The sequence below is a fragment of the Nerophis lumbriciformis genome, linkage group LG15 (genome assembly GCF_033978685.3).
Source record: "Nerophis lumbriciformis linkage group LG15, RoL_Nlum_v2.1, whole genome shotgun sequence".
NCBI classification, from domain to species: Eukaryota; Metazoa; Chordata; class Actinopteri; order Syngnathiformes; family Syngnathidae; genus Nerophis; species Nerophis lumbriciformis.
Window position 1 is genome coordinate 46,226,299 of NC_084562.2, and position 17,345 is coordinate 46,243,643.

Genomic DNA, 17,345 nt, shown 5'->3' on the forward strand with positions numbered 1-17,345 from the left:
AGACTGTAAGCAATTACTGTCAGCTTTTTGCTAAGACAAAAAGGGTTCCAACGGTAATGTCTCCTGCATGTTTTAACAGCTGTGCTTTACCAATCTCAAACAGATCCAATTAACATTAAAGAGTTCTGTTAAAGTGCTCTTTTCAAATATCAAACTGCACTTTTTCTGACAACTGTTGTAAGACCGACTTCCGCGCTAATCTCTCCATGTTTGACAGTTATTCCACCTGCATGCTAAGAAGAACATTGAGGGCGTCTTGGAGGACTATGCCAACTATAAGAAGTCAAAAGGAAACTGACAATAAGTAAGGAAATATACACTCAGTCCTGTAGACCTTTCATCAAGTTCCACCTCATAAAACACTTTCCTCTCCAAGTACCACCATAATGACCAACACTAAAATACAGTAGTGTAGTAGACTTAAATATTCATTAAAAACAAGGCAGAGATTTTTTTTAACAATCATATTTAATATTGTTTGTCTACTGTAACGTTACACTCAGTGTGAACAGTAACACTGTGTTCGAATACTTAATTAAGTGAATCTTTGGCGTACCACTAAATGAAGCTCTTCTACCAGTAGTGGTTACGTGTTTGATATCCGTATCGGTTGATATCGGTTGATATCGGTATCGGTAAGAAAAGAGTTGGACAATATCGGAATATCGGATATCAGCAAAAAGCCATTATCGGACATCCCTAATTTTAAACATGGAAAAAAAAAATCATATGACCCCAATTAATACAGTAGTTGTCCTGTGTTATATTATTCAACAGCTAAAACAATATGTGTATGTTTTTTGATCTCAAGTTAGTGTAAAATGATGCAGTCATTCAGAGGAGGTCTACCTTTTGTAATACATTTCATTATTCAGATGCTTTGTAGGTAGCACAAATAATGATGCTTCAAAGGGAACTTTAAAAATGTCTTATCCTTTATACCTTTATATTTTAATCCATTAAAGTTACTGTAATTCTAAATTGATTAAAATGTTGTGAGATTTAGTCGACCAAAAACAAAAGGAATTCAGATGATTTAAGTAGGACTTAAACGGAAGTACATTCTAGTTAAAAGACTTTTCAAAATTGTTTTTTGATGTAACAGGCCACTTAAGAATGTAGTTAGGGCAAGGCACGTTTATTTAAAGAGCGCAATTTGTAAACAAGGCCGTTTAAAGTGCTTTACAGAAAATTATAAAAAAGCAAAACTAAAAACATAAAATAATAATACAAATAACCGTAATTCAAATTAAAATCAGAAAAAGTGTAATGTTATACTTTTCTACAATGATGTCTTTATTTAAAAGTCCTCCTCTCATGTAAATCCATTAGAATGATTTAATATCATGTTTTTTCCCATCATCCCCCCAAGCCCTCCTGTTTAATCATCCGTAAATTTCTTGTATTTTGTTGTAGCGCTTTGGCAGTGGGCAGCTAGGTCTTTGCACCCACCACTCATTATTTGTGTCTTTTATATTTGCCAGGTATGAATACACCATCAATGAAGTCATGGCTGGCGTTCCAGAGTATTTTAATGTGATGATAGGCACCCAGCTGCTCTACAAGTTGGAGAGGCCGCAGTACGCTGAGATGCAAGACGAGCATCCGGACAGGATGATGTCCCAGGTGTACGGAGCGCCACACCTGCTACACCTTTTTGGTAAGAACGGCACTCCCAGAAGACCGATGATGTTTTGTAAAATACTTGTGGTCATACTATTCATACATGAGACATCTTACCTATAAAGCGCTTTACAGATATCATGAAGGTAAAACCTATACGTTAAGTATGTTGTACTTTAAGTATTTTGGTAAAGCCTCCAAAAGTAGTAACATGGATTTAGTTTGATGTACTTTTCAGCAAGTGTTTGTTTGTGTCCGTCACGCTCGTGCTCTCACTCCAGCTTCCCTCCAGCTCCAACCCTGTCTCTCCTCCTGGCTGCTGCTTATAACAGAGCGACAGGTGATTAGATAACCAGGCCCAGGTGGGCCATCTACGCACCTGTCGCTGATTTCGAGGCCGGTCCTGGCACACCCCGCTTCGCTGCAGGCCCGCAGGCCACGCCCCCCTCCACAATAGCATAGGGTCCAGCTTCTTTTTTCCTATAAATTCTAACTGTGTCACACAGCACAATTGTAGTCTAAAAACCATTAAAAAAAAATTAAAAAAAAGTTAAATAAATCAGAAGTTACTCACAAGTTACACAATACTTGAGTAGTTTCTTTCAAGGAATACTTACTCTTAGTCAAGAAATTATATTAATGACTACTTTTTACTTTTACTTGAGTCATATTATCCTAAAGTAACAGTACTCAATTTTTGGCTACTCTACCAAAGTGACTCCATATGGAAGCGCTAAAAACTAAAACATACATGACGTGGAGAAGACGCAGTCGAAGTGGAGGCACGTCAATAACATCGCCCCAAAAAACTGTGCGTCCTAAAAAAAACTGTCAGAAAGCAGTTTGAAGATGGTCTGTGTCTATGCAACATTTTGACCAAAGAAACACCATTACACGTTATGTAGCCCACAAGAAAGGTTTTACATGTAGAAAACAATCATAATATGACCCTTTTAAAGTAGAGTTGTCAAAGTTAAAGCGTTAACGCATATGATTGTATAAACTAAATTTACAGTGCATTTGGAAAGTATTCACAGCGCTTCACTCTGTTCACATATTTTTATGTTACAGCCTTATTCCGAAAAGAAATTATTTAATTTTTGTCCTCAAAATTCTACACACAATACCCCATCATTAGAGATGTCCGATAATATCGGCCTGCCGATATAATCGGCCGTTAAATGCGTTAAAATGTAATATCGGAAATTATCAGTATCGTTTTTTTTATTATCGGTATCGTTTTTGTTTTTTTAAAATTATTTTTTAGTTTTTTTATTAAATCAACATAAAAAACACAAGATACACTTACAATTAGTGCACCAACCCAAAAAACCTTCCTCCCCCATTCACACTCATTCACACAAAAGGGTTGTTTCTTTCTGTTATTAATATTCTGGTTCCTACATTATATATCAATATATATCAATACAGTCTGCAAGGGATACAGTCCGTAAGCACACATGATTGTGCGTGCTGCTGGTCCACTAATAGTACTAACCTTTAACAGTTAATTTTACTAATTTTCATTAATTACTAGTTTCAATGTAGCTGTTTTTATATTGTTTTACTTTCTTTTTTATTCAAGAAAATGTTTTGAATTTATTTATCTTATTTTATTTTATAAATTTTTTTTAAAAGTACCTTATCTTCACCATACCTCGTTGTCCAAATTAGGCATAATAATGTGTTAATTCCACGACTGTATATATCGGTTGATATCAGTATCGGTTGATATCGGTATTGGTGATTAAAGAGTTGGACAATATCGGAATATCGGATATCGGCAAAAAGCCATTATCGGACATCCCTACCCATCATGACAATATGAAAAAAACATTTTTTTAGAGCTTTTTGCAAATGTATTAAAATTAAACAGGTTAGAAATCACATGTACGTATACTTTGTTGATGCGTGTTTGGCAGAAATTACAGCCTCAAGTCTTTTTAAATCTATCTTTGGGCAGTTTTGCTTATTCCTCTTTGCAGCACCTCTAAAGCTCCATCACGCTGGATGCGAAGCGTCAGTGGGCAGCCATTTTCAGATCTCTCCAGATATGTTCAATGGGATTCAAGTCTGGGCTGTAGCAGGGCCACTCAAGGAAATTTAGAGAGTTGTCCTAATGCGATTCCTTTGATATTTTAAGCTGTGTGCTTAGTGTCGTTTTCCTGCTGAAAGGTGAACCGTCGTCCCAGTCTGAGTTCAAGAGCGCTCTGGAGCAGGTTTTCATCTAGGTCTTCTCTGTTTACATTGCTGCATTCATCTTTCTCTCTATCCTGACTAGTCTCCCAGTTCTTGTTGCTGCCACCACCATGCTTCACTGTAGGGATGGTATTGGTCTGGTGATGAGCGGTGCCTGGTTTCCTCCAAACATGACGGCAGGCATTGATGCCAAAGAGTTCAATCTTTGTTTCATCAAACCAGCTAACTTTGTTTCTCATAGCCTGAGAGTCTTTCAGGTGCATTTTGGCAAACTTTTACAAAGAAATGTCCTCCGTCTGGCCACTGTCCTATACAGGCCTGATTGTAGGTTTGCTGCAGAGATGGTTGTCCTTCTGGAAGGTTCTCTCTCTGAAAGAAATGCTGTAGCTATGACAGAGTGACCATCGGGTTCTTGGTCACCTCCCTGATTAGGGCCCTTCTCCCCCAATCACTCAGTTTAGACGGCCAGCGAGCTCTAAGAAGAGTCCTGGTAGTTCCGAACTTCTTCCATTTATGGACGATGGACGCCACTCATTGGGACCTTCAAGGCAGCATATATTTTACTCTACCCCTCCTAGGTTTGTGCCTCGAGACAATTCTGTCTCGGAGGTCTACAGACCGTTCCTTCAGCTTCATGCTTGGTTTGTGCTCTGCCATGCACTGACATGTGTGGGACCTTATATATAGACAGGTGTGTGCCTTTCCAAATAATGTCTAACCAAATGAATTTACCACAGGTAGACTCCAATTAACTCCAATTTGAAACATCTCAAGGATGATTAGTTACAACAAGATGCACCTGAGTTCACTTTTGAGCTTCATGGCAAAGGCTGTGAATACTAATGACTACCGGTAATTGATTTTTTTCAAAATACATGTTTCACATTATCATTACTGCTTTTCCTTTCCAAAAGAAAGTGTAGTTGCCCTGTTCTTCTCTCAACTGGCCTTCTTCCGCTCTCCTGGTCTCTTGGAGAGCAACAATATCAAAATTGAACTTCTGAAGTTCTCTTGCCACAAAAGCTGTTCTTCTCTCTGGTCTGTCTGACTTTTCGTTGTCCATTAACGTTCGTATATTCCAAGTTCCAAGTTTCATATTTTTGTACATATCCTTATATTTTAGGGACCAGATTAATTTATTCCATTTTAACATAAATAAAATGTGGAAAAAGTGAAGCAATACTTTCCAAATGCAGTAATGTTTACTTAAAAGTTGGTGTGGGTTATGATACAGTCAAGGATCAGGTCGATGCATACTTCAATGAAAAGATGAGTGCCGAGTGTCGGACTGGTGTACATAATGAAACATTTCACTTCAAAATACAACAAGACTTTAGATAAAACTGTTGCCAAGTTTTAAGCAAATAAATGACATGCACCTGGGGATAAGTTGATTGGCAACACTAAATTGTCCCTAGTGTGTGAATGTTGTCTGTCTATCTGTGTTGGCCCTGCGATGAGGTGGCGACTTGTCCAGAGTGTACGCCGCCTTCCACCCGAATGCAGCTGAGATAGGCTCCAGCACCCCACGCGACCCTGAAAGGGACAATCGGTAGAAAATGGATAGATGGATGATGTCCATTCAAGTACAACTAGGGCTGCAGCTATCGATTATTTTAGTAATCGATGAGATGGCGACTTGTCCAGGCTGTACCCTGCCTTCCGCCTGAATGCAGCTGGGATAGGTTCCAGCCACCCCAGCGACACCGACACGAACAAGCGGTAGAAACTGGATGGATGGATGGATGGAGTAATCTATGGATACATTTCTTGGATTAATGAAGTAATCAAATAAAACACACTCCATACCCTCATAGCATATTTTTGAGAAAATAGTTGAAATAAATTATTATTCTACTTGCCGTAACCTTCATTCTTTCATCATCCACATTGAAATTGCACTGTTAACATTTGCGCATTCATAAAAAAATTATTTAAAAAATTCTGTTTGCCACGCAGATCACAGCACCGACACACCACCGTTCTCATGTGTGCTCTATTGCAGTAGCTGCGCGAAAACTATGTCCGCGTATTTAGATTTCCGGGCACTCCATGCGGCTCCGATTTGATCAACTTTTATTGATCAAATCATCATCATTTCATTGTGATTGACTGATTGTTTTCAGCTGCTCACGTTCCTACTGGTGAGCCACTTCCTCACTCGATGGGGTTGGAGAGTTACTTTATGAAAATGTTCTTGATTTTTGGAAACCGATGCAGAATCTGAAGTTCACAGGCCGACCTTAGGTAGTCCATGACTTAATTTTCTGCAGAGTATGTCTCCTCTGGCTCTGCCTCAAAAGTGAAAAAGTCCATCTCGCCTTGGTTTGCAGAGGTGGTGGGCACACTGGCAAGGCTCTGTGCTGGGGGACCAGTTGTGCGGCACTCTGCTGTCAGAGCCCTTTTACTCGCTTTCTTCTATCTGGATCTCTCAGCCATCGGAGTTTGAACTTTGGACAATTGACAGCTGCGAGAAGGGCATCTTTGTCGTCCAGCACACCGGCAAAACCAGTCTGGATAGCCTAGTAAATTTGTTTATGCTTACAAGGGTTACTTGTGCAAACCATGCCTAATGTGGGATCGATATTGTGGATTTAATTTTGCAATGATAATGAATATTCTATTCCGTGTTTATGAATTGTGTGATGAGAGAACATTTTAACTAGCTTAAAGATGTAACATACCTGCACTATAGCCAGAGGTGGGTAGAGTAGCCAGAAATTGTACTCAAGTAAGAGTACTGTTACTTTAGAGATTTATTACTCAAGTAAAAGTAAGGAGTAGTCACCCAAATATTTACTTGAGTAAAAGTAAAATGTATGTTGTAAAAAAACTACTCAAGTACTGAGTAACTGATGAGTAACATACACACACATATCATATATATATATATATATATATATATATATATATATATATATATATATATATATACACACACACACATATATACATATATATATATATATATATATATATATATATATATATATATATATATATATATATATATATATACACACACACACACATATATACATATATATATATATATATATATATATATATATATATATATATATATATATATATATATACATACATTGATATATACAGTATATAATTTATATATTTTTTTTTTGCCGTTTTTGTTTACATGTTAATAGTGTTTTAATGAATATACATGCATGTTTAACACATATAGATTCCTTTCTTTCATGAAGACAAGAATATAAGTTGGTGTATTACCTGATTCTGATGACTTGCGTTGATTGTAATCAGACAGTAGTGATGACAAACGTCCACGTTTTCAAATGGAGGAGAAAAAAAGTTCCTCCTTTCTGTCTAATACCACATGAAAGTGGTTGGTTTTTGGCATCTTATTTGTCCAGCTTCCATATTCGTTTTTATACACTTTACAAGAAATACATTGGCGGCAAACTCCGTAGCTTGCTAGCTTGTTTGCGCAGGCTTTCGGAAACTCTTATTTTGAAAGCGCAGGCGCGATGGAGCGGCACTTTTATTGTGAAGACAGGAACTGTGCAGTCAGTCTTTAGGCTTTTGACGGGATGTACGGTCGAAATAAAAAATGGTCTTTTTTCCTTCACACTTTTGATTGATTGATTGGAACTTTTATTAGTAGATTGCACAGTACAGTACATATTCCGTACAATTGACCACTAAATGGTAACACCCCAATAAGTTTTTCAACTTGTTTAAGTCAGGTCATGTGACCCCTGGCTCTGTTTGATTGGTCCAACGTCACCAGTGACTGCATCTGATTGGTGGAACGGAGTGAACGTCACCAGTGACTGCATTTGTTGAAACGCAGGCACTATGAAGGTCTGTCTGACAGACCAAAACAAACAAAGCGTGCATTAACAGATCGATAAAAATTAGTAGCGAGTAGCGAGCTGAATGTAGATAAAAGTAGCGGAGTAAAAGTAGCGTTTCTTCTCTATAAATATACTCAAGTAAAAGTAAAAGTATGTTGCATTAAAACTACTCTTAGAAGTACAATTTATCCCAAAAGTTACTCAAGTAGATGTAACGGAGTAAATGTAGCGCGTTACTACCCACCTCTGACTATAGCATCCGGAAGGCCTGCAGTCATCCTGGAGAGCCCGTCTTTCACTGCCAGGGTCTTTGCATTCGAAATTCATGAATTCGGAGGTCTCAAGGTTACTAAGTAACGCGCTACCGGCATCAGTGCATACGAGAGAGGCTTGGGTCGGATTTGGAAAATTCGTAATTGCACTTTTTACATTGATTTGAAAAAAATCAGATACAGGTCACATTTGGGAAAAAAAAAAAAATCAGAATTCCATTCAAATCAAACTTTATTTATAAAGCGCTTTTCATACATAAAAGAAAATGCAACACAAAGTGCTTTACAGACTTAAAAACAATGCCCCGATGACCCATCTCCCCCACCATCAATCGCACACACACACACACACACACACACACACACACACACACACACACACACACACACACACACACACACACGCACACACACACACACACACACACACACACACACACACACACACACACACACACACACACACACACACACACACACACACACACACACACAGCGAAGCACACATATGAATGCATGACTGACTTGCAATGTGAACAAAATACTTTTAACTCACATATTGAATATACTGAACAAGCACATTTGTCCATCAATTGATTTTTTTTCTTTCCCTAATGGGACAGACCATCGATTGGGCTCAAATAGTAAAAGCGTGAGAGTCAGATCATTTTAACACATGTAGCCAGTCCATAGCTAAAAACGTTGTTCCTTTTAAGTGTTCACTAAAACCCCAACCATTCTCATGCACTGCAATTGTCTTTGTTTTGTATAATTCCATCTAGCTGTCAAGATAAAAGTGTTTGCACGTGGCAATCCTAAAATGTGATGCTAAAATGTCTTCTTGTGTTTGCTAGTTCGAATCGGAGCCACGCTGGCTTATACGCCGCTGGATGACAAAAGCCTGGCTTTGCTGCTCGGTTACCTCCAAGACTTCCTCAAGTAAGCTTTGACTTGACTTTGGACATTCATGTCCTGTCGGGGGTAACTTTTCATAAACAATTTTCATATCCTCATGGATGCAGTCAGGCCCGAAGTACAATATTCAGTTTGTATTTTACTTTTCTTTTTTTAATGCTAAAATGTTTACAAAGTTAAGCTCCAGGACCTGAACACATTTATATTTCCATTCTTTATGTCATGACTAGAACTATGGCGTGATTTGTTCTCCCTTGGTGCAAATGATTTGGACCATACGTGGCGTGAAGGGGAGTACATGATTTATTTTTAACACTCAAAAAAAAGAAACAAACAAAAGGCGCTCACAGTGGAGGTAGAAAACTTGGCTATAAACACAAAACTTGCACAAAGGCAGAAACTATGAACAATGAAACAAAAACACTAACTGTGGCAATAATAAACAAAAACTTACTTGGCATGGACTATGAAGAAAGCAGCGTGAACTGAGCATGAAGTATGACAGGTCGTAACATTTGGATGATTACAATCCGAAGACTGTTACTTCTGAACCCGTTGTAGTTCTAGAGTATTTATTAGTAGCCAGTTAGAAGGTACATTTTTGACATGACATGACGGATTGTAAACAGAGGTCACGAGTAGGGCTGGACGATGTGGACCAAAACTGATACCCCTGTATTTTTAGGGCGAATGGCAATATACGATATATACTGGTATCTTAAACAAAGGTTGCCTAAGTGTTTTATGGCTAGATAACCAGTGTTGAGAGTAACGTGTTGCTTATTCTTATAAAGCAGGGGTGTCAAACTCATTTTAGATTGGGGGCCACATAGAGAAAAATCTACGTGAAGACCACTGACTGTTCAGTTTGAAACTACTCTCCAGGCACCAAGCCGCTACACTACCGTAGCTTAGTCCGCACGGGCTATGGGGAGAGTCACTTTCAAGCCGAGGAGTAGCTAAACATTTGACACATGGAGCGAGCAGTAGAAAGGTGCTAAGTCGCCAACAGAACAGAACAACATAAACAGATAAGATTAGTGTTTAAGCCGCTACAGGGAGAGAAATAGGTTTCTCAAGCAAATTGATGTGTGTAAATAAAGCTGGAGTCACTCACCAATAGCCAAATGCAGTTGCTGGCCAAAGCATTGCATCACTCGGGAGTCGAGAAATCGGCACCGCAGCCGCCATATACTTTTGAAAATGTTGTCGTGCTTCGTCTTGTGCGTAAGAAAAGCTCACGTTAACAGGTAAGGGGCAGGGTTGAGCCAAAGGGAACACTCTGCGCAGAGAAGAGTAAACGGCCGTAACAAAGGCACATCAAATAATACTAAAATACATACTAAGGTTGTACGGTATACCGGTATTAGTATAGTACCGCAATACTAATGAATCATATTCCGTACTATACCGCCTCTGAAATGAAGGCTACCGGTCCGCCACCCCCCAAGCCCACGTCGTCAAAAGAGAAACGTGTGTTCTTGTCCCACATAAAGACTGTAAGTGATAAGAAAAATATATAAAACAGTGAAGTTCCTATTTACCATTGAATGCTGTTTTTTAATTACCGTAAGTCTTCTTGAACTATCGAAATGATTCCAAAGTTTCAAAAGTAAAAGATTTGGCTCATTCTTGTGCTATGGATAATTATGGTGATCCTACAGACTTGTCACATCAGTTCCACGAAGAAAACGGTGTGGTCTAACAGCAGGCGATATCGTACGTGACAGTGAGAGACACGGAAGCCACGGTTTCTACAACAAAGTTCTTCAGAAAAGTGCTACCATAGTGATAAAAAAAAACAACATTCACTATAAATAAATGCAAACTGAAATACAAACCCCGTTTCCATATGAGTTGGGAAATTGTGTTAGATATAAAAAATAAAAGGGAATACAATGATTTGCAAATCCTTTTCAACCCATATTCAGTTGAGTATGCTACAAAGACAACATATTTGATGTTCAAACTGATAAACTTTTTTTTTTTTGCAAATAATCATTAACTTTAGAATTTGATGCCAGCAACACGTGACAAAGAAGTTGGGAAAGGTGGCAATAAATACTGATAAAGTTGAGGAATGCTCATCAAACACTTATTTGGAACATCCCACAGGTGAACAGGCAAATTGGGAACAGGTGGGTGCCACAATTGGGTATAAAAGTAGATTCCATGAAATGCTCAGTCATTCACAAACAAGGATGGGGCGAGGGTCACCACTTTGTCAATTTGCGTGAGCAAATTGTTGAACAGTTTAAGAAAAACCTTTCTCAACCAGCTATTGCAAGGAATTTAGGGATTTCACCATCTACGGTCCGTAATATCATCAAAGGGTTCAGAGAATCTGGAGAAATCACTGCACGTAAGCAGCTAAGCCCGTGACCTTCGATCCCTCAGGCTGTACTGCATCAACAAGCGACATCAGTGTGTAAAGGATATCACCACATGGGCTCAGGAACACTTCAGAAACCCACTGTCAGTAACTACAGTTGGTCGTTACATCTGTAAGTGCAAGTTAAAACTCTCCTATGCAAGGCGAGAACCGTTTCTCAACAACACCCAGAAACGCCGTCGGCTTCGCTGGGCCTGAGCTCATCTAAGATGGACTGATACAAAGTGGAAAAGTGTTCTGTGGTCTGTCGAGTCCACATTTCAAATTGTTTTTGGAAACTGTGGACGTCGTGTCCTCCGGACCATAGAGGAAAAGAACCATCCGGATTGTTATAGGCGCAAAGTTGAAAAGCCAGCATCTGTGATGGATGGGGGTGTATTAGTGCCCAAGACATGGGTAACTTACACATCTGTGAAGGCACCATTAATGCTGAAAGGTACATACAGGTTTTGGAGCAACATATGTTGCCATCCAAGCAACGTTACCATGGACGCCCCTGCTTATTTCAGCAAGACAATGCCAAGCCACGTGTTACATCAACGTGGCTTCATAGTAAAAGAGTGCGGGTACTAGACTGGCCTGCCTGTAGTCCAGACCTGTCTCCCATTGAAAATGTGTGGCGCATTATGAAGCCTAAAATACCACAATGGAGACCCCCGGACTGTTGAACAACTTAAGCTGTACATCAAGCAAGAATGGGAAAGAATTACACCTGAGAAGCTTAAAAAATGTGTCTTCTCAGTTCCCAAACGTTTACTGAGTGTTGTTAAAAGGAAAGGCCATGTCACACAGTGGTGAACATGCCCTTTCCCAACTTCTTTGGCACGTGTTGCAGCCATGAAATTCTAAGTTAATTATTATTTACAAAAAAAAAAAAAGTTTATGAGTTTGAACATCAAATATCTTGTCTTTGTAGTGCATTCAACTGAATATGGGTTGAAAGGAATTTGCAAATCATTGTATTCCGTTTATATTTACATCTAACACAATTTCCCAACTCATATGGAAACGGGGTTTGTCGAAGATGCAGATAAACAAACATTTTTAAAAACAAAATTTGAGTTGTGGATACCAACATGTTGTTAATGATCTGGCAAAACAGGCTTATTCCCTTTGAAATAGCTATGAAAATAAACACTATGACATTTTTATTTTATAAAAGCAGCTGTCAGAAGAAAAAAGGTTGGAGACCCCTCATCTAAACTGGGATGTTTTGTAAAAGTCGTATATAGCCATTAGCCACAATATTTGTAGTTCATGCGACTGTAAGGGACTTGTAGGACCTGTACACTGTTGGATTTTAGAGGCTACACTGTACAACACTATGTACACATCTTTTTATTGTATTTCATTCACTCAATATTAGATAAAAACGTTTGATACAACATTAGGATAAATCACAAATGAACAGGAGCAGAACTTTCTTCACACAAACACATTAGTTATCCAACTCTAAAAACTACTAAAGCCATATTTCTCTTTCATAAGATAAAACAAAACGAAACAAAAAAACAGCTTACTCAAAGATTATGTTTATACTACAGGCCAAAGTTGCCCAAATCAGATTTTTTTTTAATTAGATTTTTTCCATCTGACTGTTTTATACTGCAAGTAAAATGTGATTTTTATCAGACTCCGGTGTAAACACACACGTGGCCCCATTGTGGCCCCAATGTGGCCTCGACGTCACTTACATGTGCAGTTTGCTTAAGTGAAGACAAAGGAAGTTGAAAATAAAATAAAAGTTGCCACGCCTTTAAAATTTGGTGTTTTTTATGTGAAAGTAAATGAAAGTAATATAATGTATGAATGGATGTATATAGTGTCATATATTTGGGAGGGTTGTAATCTTTAAATGGCTCTTAAGTAAAGGAGACTGGGACATTAGTGTAGATCTACAGGAGCTTTATTTTTCAACTCACATGCAAGCAAATGCGCCATAGCGTCAATTCCGATCCTTCAACAATCACTATTTCTTTGGAATCAAGATATATATTCATAGATTACATATAGCCTATTATTTGCGCACTACTGACAAGTCATGCACCAAAAATTCGGTCGTCTTAAATAGACTTTGCTCACCGAAACCGGGTGTTGTGATGAAATATTCACTTTCGCTGGCGACTGACTGCGTCTTTCCTGCGCACACGAGTGTTGTAGCTTTGCAAAAGCTGACGAAAAAAGTCACACCCGGGTCACATTCAGGTCGCATTGCGTATAGACTGAAGTCACATTTGAAAAGATCAGATTCCAATCGGATTCAGGACGACCTCCTGATGTGGCCTGGATCTGATGCCAAAAGATCAGATTTGAAGCACTTTGGAGCGTTTAGAACTGGAGAAAAAAAATCTGATCTGTGTCACTTGAGGGTAAAAAAAACCTGATTTGGTGTGCAGTGTATTGTTGTTAATTGTTTATTGAATGGGTCCCCATTAGCTGACGCTAAGGCGGCCGCTAGTCTTCCTGGGGTCCATATAGGCGCATACAAAATAAAAATACAAAGAATACATACATTACCAAACATTATACAAAAGAAAAGTACAATATAAGATAAAAAAAAGCTGGTTAAACCCAGTATTAAAAATTCACGTCATGTGGGCAGCTGCAATAGGTGTATCTTCAAAGCTGTCTTGTATGACAATTTACTTTGTGAGAGATTAATGTGAGATGGCAAGTGTAAACGGGGTCAAAGTCATATATTTTCATCATCGTGGTTTTCACTCTTTTTTTCAATACATAAAGAGATTTACATTTTATTGTTCCATTGTCAGGTTAGTTCCATAAACGAACACTCTAATTGAAATGCACCTTTCCTTTCTCACTGGTCTAAATATATATTAATTTAAAAAAAAATCACAGTTACTTTTAGGTAATAATTACGTTATTTAATTACTATAATTACTATGTGTTTTTGTACACATTATTTAGAATACTCTACCAGTTCATGGAATACACAGTGTCGGCGCTAGGAATTTTCAAAATGGGGTCCCAGGAACCCCATCAAGTCATAAAAATGGGGTCCCACAGTACATTTTTAGCGTCCTACTTTTTTGTAACCGTTTTAAAAGCAAATGATAAATGTATGCAATATCCTGTTATGTCTCACTTTCTATATAGTGTTTTGGAAAAAGGTTGTCATAAACGTTACTCAATTCATTAAAAAAAATTATACAAAAGAAAACACATTTTTATGCATATGTAAATGTATTCAGTTATAAACATTCATTCACTTTCTTCTTTCCTTCATGTTACGGCGGGGTTTACGCAGCTTGCTGCGCGGTTCGTTCTCCCGGGATACAAACGGACGACTCCGGACAGGACTTGCAGGTGAGAACATGATTTCATCTTGAAAAAAGAATCAAAGAGGTACAAAACAGAAAACAACCGACGGAACAAGGTGCCGATAGTACTTCAAGCTAGACTTAGCATGAGCTAGGAGGCAAGCAAAACTTTCGTAACAGTTGCGGGAAGCAAACAAAGAAGCCAGGACGAGTGACCGGCAAAGGCAGGCTTAAATAGTGTCTCTGATGAGCAACAGGTGAGCGTCCCGAACACAAGAGGAAGGTCAAAATAGTAAGCAGCTATGGTAACAACTCAAAGGTGCACAAACAGGAACTAAAGGAGTCCAAAACTAACAGAAAACACAAAACATGATCCGGACCACGGATCATGACACTTCATGGATCTAAACTTTACTGCTGCTGGTAGTTTTTTCTATATTTGTATTTAATAAGTTGTAGGTGTATTTATTTCAGTATAAACGCGTAAAAAGTTTTTTGCTTCGGTCATGAAATGATGATAATGGTGTGCCAGGGCATGCATATATTATTTATTCAACGCTTAAATCTCTAGAGTCTACATCAACTTCAGATGTATCCGTCAATTCTAAGTATTTATTTTTTTTAAATGTTTTTTTGTTTGTTTGTTTTCTGCCCCTTTTGTCAAAGAAAACTATGTTTTTTTTATGGCAAACACACAAAATATGATAGATATTTTACCCGTTTGTTGACCTGCAAAGTATGTTTTTGGGGTGGAGGAGTTTGGTCAGGTGCTGGTTAGCTGTCAATCCAGCGGGAGATAAAAGTGAAGTTTCCATGGACTCACAAAGACTAAAACAATTCATTTACTGGAGACATGGCACAGGATGAAGTTAAAAAGGTTGACTTTACACTCACCTTAGTGTTTACCATGAAGTCTTTCTTTTGAAAGCCCCTCGCGGTAAACTTGTTCTAATGCAAACTGAGGCAATATTTGTGATTGATAAAACTTTCAGCGAATCAAAATTTAAGAAATTGTACCGGAAAGTTAATTACTTTGAAGACGACCAAAAAAACCCGCAATAAACAGGGGCGGAAATTTGACCCAGCAAATATAAACAAAACAAAACACCGGCAGAAGCGATAATCAAAAAAAAAAAAAAAAAGTGCGTTCTTTCTGATTTCAATGCGTAAAAAGACACAAAAAGTGCGTTAACACCAAAACCGAATACACATCCAGTCCAGAATGATGGGAACGTGGGATTTCAATCATTTGTAGGACTGTATAGAAATATGTCGTATCTAAATTCACCAGAGCATCTTAACTAGACACATTAACTAAAAGCACTTCTCTTGGTCTCTCTTTTTAGTTTTTGATTGTATTAATCAGTGTTTGCCACCTCATTTTGGCAACTGTTTGTCACAAAAAGTTGACACATAATCTCTGTTTCCACAGGTATCTGGTAAAGAATTTATCCACGCTGTTTAATGCCGGCGGCTACGATGTCGCGACCGCAGAGTACCACCGTAAGGCTGTGTGAGTGCAAATTGCACCCTCAAAGGTGCAATTTAATCGTTGCACACTTAAGTGATCATTTCTCCTGAACAAGTCCCTTGAGAGGTCAAAACAGTGAAGAGCCTGAAATTTAAAGGTACACTTCGAAGCTAAAAAGGTTCTTCTAAAAATACATGAAAAGGGTCTGTCTACTGCAGTCAAGTGTGGTAATTGTTGTTGGATGTATTTATTATCTGCGGTGTTACTTTCACACAAGGTGCAATTATTATTTTTCCATAATAATCTTTATCTTGTGTATTTGTACAAAGAAAAATGCTTCCAGAATGATTACGTTGTTTGTCTAATGCTTATTTATATTCATTCTATTTCAGCATGTAATGCTGCAATTTGCCAGCCTTGTCTTGTATGTATGTCTTATTCATATGTGAGATATGTGATTTGTGGACACCGAAGATATGAAACACCCTGAGTGTATGATTTACAGTCCCAACAAGAATTGGGCAGGTCAGCGTGATTCTGCATCTCAAGTATTATGCCGCTAGCTTCGTCTCCATGGCAACAGTGTTACCATGGAGTCACTGACAAAAGTGACACGTTTCATTGCTGGCAGAGCGTAGACAGGCCTCTTTACCCCCAATCATACATACAGATGTTCACTAATGACCACTAATTTTTTTTTTTTTTTTTTTAAACTTGCATTATTGCTTGTGAAGGGTTTTCAATTGGTTGCCCTAGTGTGTGAATGTGAGTGTGAATGTTGTCTGTCTATCTGTGTTGGCCCTGCGATAAGGTGGCGACTTGTCCAGGGTGTACCCCGCCTTCCGCCCGATTGTAGTTGAGATAGGCTCCAAAGCCCCCCGCAACCCCGAAGGGAATAAGCGGTAGGAAATGGATGGATGGATGACGTGCGCCCACATATTTGCACACAATGACCAATTGATTGTGAAGTGAACAACAACATACCAGCTGCAAGGAAAATGTACAAGTCTACAAAATTAGCTGGCTAAATCCATCCGTAATTACCTTGACGTTTTAAATAAAACTTGTTTTTGTTTGTTAAAGAGTGCAGGGAAGCCAGCCGACAGCTGTGGACAGTGCTTCCTACTGGGCCTCCGTGGCTGCCATCGTGACTCAATAAATAGAGGAACTGCATCATCTGGCGTGGCGCAATGGAAGAATGGCCGTGCGCGACCCGAGGGTCCCTGGTTCAATCCCCACCTAGTACCAACCTCGTCATGTCCGTTGTGTCCTGAGCAAGACACTTCACCCTTGCTCCTGATGGGTGCTGGTTAGCGCCTTGCATGGCAGCTCCCTCCATCAGTGTATGAATGTGTG

At 38.7% G+C, this 17,345-nt stretch overlaps 1 pseudogene; it reads left to right on the top strand.

The window, feature by feature from the left end:
- The window catches only part of LOC133615757 (mortality factor 4-like protein 1), a 29,577-nt pseudogene extending 13,542 nt beyond the window's left edge, over window positions 1-16,035 (top strand).
- Window positions 16,036-17,345: the final 1,310 nt, after the last annotated feature.